This window comes from Silurus aristotelis (genome assembly GCF_946808225.1).
Source record: "Silurus aristotelis genome assembly, chromosome: 21".
NCBI lineage: Eukaryota > Metazoa > Chordata > Actinopteri > Siluriformes > Siluridae > Silurus > Silurus aristotelis.
Window position 1 is genome coordinate 3361028 of NC_139594.1, and position 8044 is coordinate 3369071.

Genomic DNA, 8044 nt, shown 5'->3' on the forward strand with positions numbered 1-8044 from the left:
GGGAGGAAACATGGAAACTGTGCAGCACACACAGAGTCGTACATTGACTTGAGCGTGTAACTACACTGGAGTTCAATCAGCTACATTTGGAGGTTTTGTAGTATTAGCGGTATATGCGATATATACTGGTGGGCAGCTCTAATACACATTTGATATGATCTCGCGGGCCAAAAATAATTGCACCTGAACCTGAGTTTGACACCCCTGCTCTATAGCATTGCATTGCATGCTGGGACTTTGTTTCCCTTATATCCAAGTTTTAAAGTATGTCTGAAGTATGTCGAAACAATTTATGGCAAGTTTCAGGTATTTATAACACTGTACTGATCAACACAATCCAAAATTGGACAGAGAGGACATTTATTATGTCTTGATCAAAACGCGCACGCGCGCGCACACACACACACACACACACACACACACACACACACACACACACACACACACACACACACACACACACACACACACACACACACACACAAATCTCAGGCTGTGAAAACACTCAGACTCACAGTAAACACCTGTTTACTCACCTGTACAGGAACATGAGTGTGTTTGATGAACAACAATCTGATCTGTGTGATTTGCCAAATTATTATACAAAATACCTTTTTATTATTATTATTATTATTATTATTATTATTATTATTATTTAAGAATTGTTCATAAAAGTGGATTCATTTATATTTTTTGTGGAAATATCTGATAAAAATACAGTATATTATTATTCATTGTTATCTTTTATTTATTTTCACAACCATTCATAAAAAATAAAAAATAAACAGATTTAAATATTACATTTTTTTATATTTATTTAAAAAAAGAAAGACAAATTATTATGAAAAATTATTATATAAAGTTTATTTATTATAATTAATTATATACAATTATTAATAAAAATGTTCATCATTATTATTTTAATTGTTCATAAAAGTGGATTTATTCATAGTTTACTGTGGAACTTTCTAATTAAAATACAGTATTATTATTATTATTATTATTATTATTATTAGTTCAGGTTTAATTTTTGCATCTTTAAAAATATTTATTATAAAACAATTTACATTTACTGTAAATCAAACTTTTTTATATTCAATAAAAATAAAAGAATGGCCATCAGAAATTTGGGAAAACCAACAAAGCAATAAATATACTGAAATGCTTAAAAACATTTTAAATAATTATCACTGTTAATAATAAATAAAAATAATTCATTTATTCATAATTTTTATGGCTACGTGATATGGCCAAAAGTTTATGGACACCTGACTATAAGATTGCTATGAGCTTCTCTTTGAACATCCAAAATCCTCCATTAGCTGTAATAATAAGATCCAGTCTTCTGAGATGTTGTTCCTCTAGATTTTGTGTGAAATTCATTCAGTCACAGGGTTTTAGTAAAGTCAGGTACTGATGTAGGTGAGGTGAGGAGGCCTGGGGTGCAATCAGCATGAAACATGTATCAAAGTTTTTTTTAATACAGTTGGAGCTCTACAGCAGGAGATCCATGTGAAGCAGATCTTCATGGAGCTGGAGCTTTGTGCACTTTGTGCCATGCTGGAACAGGTTTGGGTCTCAGTACAAATGAATGAAAGCTTTCATGCTGCTGCATCCAAAGACGTCCTGCACAATTATGTGCCTGCAACAGTTTGGAGAAGAAGCACATATGGGTGCGGAAGTCGGTGTCCCAATACTTTTGGCCATATCACGTATCTACACGCACTACTGTCTACTAACGGATCGTCTGTATTGAAACGTGAACCGGTTTCGTGCTTTGTGGTGATCACATCTTGTGATAAAAATGATAATAGGAACATTATAGTTATAATAAATCAGTAGTTTGGATACTTCAGTATATTTGCAGGCAAATCATTTTGTAATTTTACTCATGTGACAGTTTAAAGGGACACGTTGACTTTTACTGGAGAAACATTTCAACCACATGGTTTGATCTTGGTGACACCTGCCCCTCTTGCGGTTCCTCTCTGATGGATCTCAGAAGAACGGTCTATACACCAGTGTTATATATTAATTCTACACAAGGGCTAACCCTTATTTGTCCTTTGTGCCATTTTTTGTGCTGGAGCACAAGGTTATGTTGTGAGACGTGTTATTTGTAGGCTTTGCTAAAAATATATGTTTTTAATCTACACTTAAACTGGGAGAGTGTGTCTGAGTCCCGAACACTGTCAGGAAGACTATTCCAGAGTTTAGGAGCTAAATGTGAAAATGCTCTACCGCCTTTAGTGGACTTTGCTATTCTAGGAACTACTAGAAGCCCAGAGTTTTAAGATCTCAGGGAGCGTGACGGATTGTAGCGTGTTAAGAGACTGGATAGATACATGGGAGCCAAACCATTTAGTGCTTTATAAGTGAGTAGCAGTAGTTTGTAGTCTATTCGAAACTTAACAGGAAGCCAATGTAGGGACGATAAGATTGGGGTTATATGATCGTATTTTCTTGACCTAGTAAGAACTCTTGCTGCCGCATTCTGAACTAACTGAAGCTTGTTTATTAATGATGCAGGACATCCACCTAGTAATGCATTACAGTAGTCTATTCTAGAGGTCATAAACGCATGGACGAGCTTCTCTGCATCAGATATAGATAACATATTTCTTAGCTTAGAAATATTTCTAAGGTGAAAGAAGGCTGTTTTTGTCAGCAGTTTTCTCTGTACAAAATTACATCCTAATGTGTCCTTCCACTAAGTTTAAATGGTGTAAAAAATATATCAGATCAATATTTTTTTTCCACTTTTTTGACTTAAATCTGTTAATTAACCTCAGTTCTGACCAAAACTACAAAAAAAAATATTAAACCAGAATTTTTTATTGCTAATTTAATTAGTGACGTCACAGATATGGGGGGAAAAAAAACTAAATTACTGAAATTTGATATAAAAAATAATTGTGGACTGGATTTTTTTTTACCATTTATCACCGGCTTGGATGTGTCAAAGATGGGAGAAAAATTTACTTTTATGCATGGTTATTTTTTTTGCAGCATCAGTTTAAATTATTTATGATTTTTCCCCATTCTCCTATTATAACGACATTTTTTTTTTATTGCTCCACCATGACATTTTAAATGCATGCATTTTTGAAAGTTAGTAGTGCCCCCTGTTGGGAAGAGTTTACATGTGCGTTTTTTACTGTTGCCCACTAGGTGGCACCAAGAGACCATGAAATAGAGCCGTGGATATAAAGCTTAGCTTCCGCCTCTCCCTATGGAATTTTCCATTACTTACTTTTCTTTTCGGCTTCTCCCGTTAGGGGTCGCCACAGCGGATCCTCCGCACGTTTGATTTGGCACATGTTTTACGCTGGATGCCCTTCCTAACGCAACCCTCCCCAATTTATCCGGGCTTGGGACCGGCACTAAGAGTGGCTGGGGTTGGTTCCCTGACCGGGAATCGAACCCGGGTCGCAGCGGTGAGAGCGCTGCATCTTAAGATCACCACTAGACCACCAGGGGATGGAATTTTCCATTAATTTCTCTTATTTCAGTTTTCTATCACAATTTTCTAGTATGTGTGTGTAGTTTTGCCAGGATTCCTTACAGCAAATCACTTTTTTTTTTTAACAAGTAAATTCACCACAGGCAATGCAAGTGCAGATTGTCTCTTTACAATTGCTGCAAAATCTGGATCTGCTGTCTGAAGGAGATGAATCCTGCAGCTTGCTGGGGTCAGGCTCTTCTCATGTTGCTTGCTGCGCTTTTCATTGTCAAATTACCAGCAGGATGGCATGCAAGTGTCTAAATCCACTTACCTTGTTTATGTTTAGTGTGTACTTCTAATCAACAAAAGGCAGTAGGTTTATATGAGATGGTCTTTCCCGGGCAGTCCTTTCTGCTGAGCTGCACAATGGAGAACAGGAAATAAGGGAACCCGCATGGAGAATTAAAAGAAACTTCCACAGCATAGTCTCATTACATCTGCTTTTATTTAAAACAATTCTCTCTTTTTTAATCTTTTTAAATCAATTAAAGCTTTATGCGTTGTTATAGTATAGTGTATAAAATGTTGCAATTTGACAGCTTTAATAGACATTTTCAATGAGTTGATCACAAATAAATGAAAAACTAAACAATTCAATTAAATTGGATTGGAGGGTAAACAGCCCCACCTAGCGGCGAACACAGTTCAATTTAAACAATTAGCTAAAACATTAAAACACATTAATACAACACATCTTACAACATACCTGCACAATGGAGAACAGGAAATAAGGGAACCCGCATGGAGAATGAAAAGAAACTTCTACATAAAACAAAGACAATGCACAATCAATTATAATTAAACCTCGTAACACAAACTAAAAATAACAATATAAAACACCACATTCGACGCCAAACACATATCAACAGTTCCACAAACACTTAATTGCAGAATAAATCAGCAATAAAGCAGTTATTTATGTGTTTTTAATCAATTTAACATTTAATTATCCAGCTGCTGAAAACGTGAGACTTACCAACAGCATAGTCTCATTATCTCTGCTGTGGGCGGTCCCTATTTCACGTGCTAAATGCCATCACGCAACAGACAGATGGCGCTGTCCCCATTTATGAATTCATTTCACTATTTTACACACCGTTACACATACATCCACTTACTTTGTTTTTGTTTACTCCATGTAGACTCTTTGTAGTTCTGAGAGCTGAGTTGCTGATTTTCTCACAACCAACATCAAGAGTCATTGAGCAAAGGTCACCCTCGCTCTCTCTCATGCACGCACGCACACACACACACACACACGTGTGCACGCACACGGAGACACACACATCCTATAATCTTCTTCTTCTTTAGGCTGCTCCCATTAGGGGTCGCCACAGCAGATCATCCGTCTCCATACCATCCTGTCCTCTACATCTGCCTCTTTCACACCAACTACCTGCATGTCTTCCCTCACCACATCCATGAACCTCCTCCTTGGCCTTCCTCTTTTCCTCCTACCTGGTGGCTCCATCGTCAGCATTCTCCTACCAATATAATTCATGTCCCTTCTCTGCACATGTCCAAACCATCTCAATCTTGCCTCCCTCACCTTGTCACCAAAACATCCTACATGCACTGTCCCTCTAATAAACTCATTTCTAATCTTGTCCATCCTCGTCACTCCCAACGAAAACCTTAACATCTTCAGCTCTGCTACCTCCAGCTCCACCTCCTGTCTTTTACTCAATGCCACTGTCTCTAATCCATACAACATCGCAGGTCTCACCACAGTCCTATAAACTTTTCCTTTCATTCTTGCAGATACCCTACTATCACAAATCACTCCTGTCACTCTTCTCCACCCACTCCTCCCTGCCTGCACTCTTTTCTTTACTTCCCTAACACACTCTCCATTACTTTGCACTGTTGACCCCAGGTACCTGAACTCCTCCACCTTCTCCACCTCTTCTACCTGCAACTGCACCACTCCACTGCCCTCCCTCTCATTCACACACATGTACTCTGTCTTACTCCTACTCACTTTCATTCCCCTTCTCTCCAGTGCATATCTCCACCTCTCCAGGCTCTTCACAACCTGCTCTCTACTCTCACCACAAATCACAATATCATCTGCAAACATCATAGTCCAGGGAGACACCTGTCTGACCTCGTCCGTCAACCTTTCCATCACCACTGCAAACAGGAAAGGGCTCAGGGCCGATCCTAGATGCAGTTCAACCTTCACCCTGAACCAGTCTGTCGTACCTACTGCACACTTCACTGCCGTCACACTGTCCTCATACATGTCCTGCACCACCCTCACATACTTCTCTGACACAGAGAAGCCCAATTTCCACCGGTACCCTGTCGGCTAACGATACCTGTGGCGGTCGTTGTTAACCCGGGCCTCGACCGATCCGGTATGAAATTCTCATTTGTGATCCGCATATTTGATTTGGCACATGTTTTACGCTGGATGCCCTTCCTAACGCAACCCTCCCCATTTACCCGGGCTTGGGACCGGCACTAAGAGTGCACTAGCTTGTGCCCCCCTAATGGCTGGGTTAGAGTAAATACAAAACACAGTTTTTAAATGATGGTTTCATTTTTTAAAGGGGTCCCAAACATGCCTGGCCATATGTGCAAAAGTATTTTATATAGTAAATATAACTGGTAATAACTGGTTGTCTGGTGGGAAAAAAACTACAATAAAACATTGGCGATAACTCTCAATAAGTCCTGCACTTCACTCTTTTTCGCAGAATTGTTTCAATTCAGCCACATTGAAACCCTGTTTTAATCAATCAGATTAAAGTACAGACACTATTTTTTTAGCCATCCAGCTGTTGCTCAGTAATCCTGTCATGTCTGTGCAGCTGACTCTGATGTGGTCGGTGAGGCAGAGCATCATCGAGCAGCGCTTCCCAGAGTTTGTGCGGAACTTCATGAGGAGGATGTTCTCCAGCGGCGAGACGTACCCTGGCTGTCAGTCAACATCACTTTGAAAAATTTTTATATATATATATATATATATATATATATATATATATATATATATATATATATATATATATATATATATATATATACAGTGTTGTGCTAGTTACAAAAAAATAGTAACTAGTTACAGTTACTCGTTACTTCATTCAAAAAGTATGTTGATTACTTACACCAAAAGTAATCTGTTCCTGTTAAAAGTAACTTCTTAGTTACTTTTTTAAAGAACATTCTTTGATGTTCCCATTAATGCCCTTTTATGCGTTATGGTCTATACAAACACAAAACTGACTTAAACACAAAGTAATTTTTAAACACTATTTCATTTAAGTCAGACCTGCACAAACTGAATATATCACAAGGATTTCTGAAATAAATAACAAAACAATTTTATTACACATAAAATTTTCATTATTTTCTTTCAGTGTTGGAGTTATTCAAATCTTTCAGTTCAGTTTATTTATATTTGTAGAGCTTTTATTAACAATATACATCGTCTCAAAGCAGCTCTACAGAAATAATGAAGTGATAAAAGAATGTATAAATTTTGTAATTGTATAAAAATCTTTTCCCCAATTAGGGATCCAGTGGTGACTATGGAAGAGGAAAAAGTGCCTGAGATTCAAAAGGGAACCTTATCCTCATCTGGGTGACACCAAATATGCATGTCTTCCCTCACCACATCCATAAACCTCCTCCTTGGTCTTCCTCTTTTCCTCCTTCCTGGTGGCTCCATCCTCAGCATTCTTCTACTGATATACCCAATATCCCTCCTCTGCACATGTCCAAACCATCTCAATCTCTCCTCCCTCACCTTGTCTCCAAAATGTGCTGTACATGCGCTGTCCCTCTAATAATAGTAGACTGTTGATCTTAATTACAGTCCAAATCCATCCTCAAAGTTTTTGAGTTGCTCTGTAACATCATGGATTTGTAGGCTGTGGATGGGGAACCGTCCTCACACAGAGTGGCCTCCACTTGAACAGAACTCCAACCAAAGGCAGAGCATCTGGATGAATTGGGCAGATCTGAGAAGAAGAAAAAGGACAAACACTGTTTAGTGGTACCTCAGGAGAATATTTACCTTCACAGAGAGAGAGGGAGAGGGGGAGGGTAATAAAAGGACTGCAAACAATTGAATTAGCCACTAGATGGCAGCATGAACAACAGGGTCTGTTTCCATGGCTGTGTCCCAAACCACATCCTGCATAATTTTATATTTTACATTACAATATTAACACAGCGTATATTTTAATACTTAAGTGCATCCAGCAGTTGATGTTAAAAAACCGTGCTCATTGGCCAAGCCACATTTACAGACAAAGCTCCTTTTTCAGAGCCATTTACAATTCCTCATTTATACAGCTGTGTTGAGGGTCTTACTAAGGGGCCCTGATATATTGGTTTAATTCCATTTTAATTCATTGTTATTTATTTTAGCACATCCTTAAAGTTCTCGAGTTTATGGATTTTTAGGATGTTTATGTGGGACACAGTCTGAGTTATTAACACTATATATATATATATATATATATATATATATATATATATATATATATATATATATATATATATATATATATATATATATATATATATATA

General features: G+C 37.7%; 1 long non-coding RNA gene across 2 annotated transcripts in view; it reads right to left on the minus strand.

The window, feature by feature from the left end:
• The window catches only part of LOC310716993, a 39805-nt gene extending 35369 nt beyond the window's left edge, over positions 1–4436 (minus strand). Inside the window, exons 1-2 of one of the 2 annotated variants that reach the window (XR_014530696.1) lie at positions 4212–4436; positions 3773–3864 (exon numbers count right to left, since the gene is read on the minus strand). This is a non-coding gene — a long non-coding RNA (uncharacterized lncRNA). Of the gene's footprint in view, positions 1–3717; positions 3865–4211 lie in introns of both variants that reach the window. The other variant, XR_014530697.1, reaches the window with a different exon arrangement.
• Positions 4437–8044: the final 3608 nt, after the last annotated feature.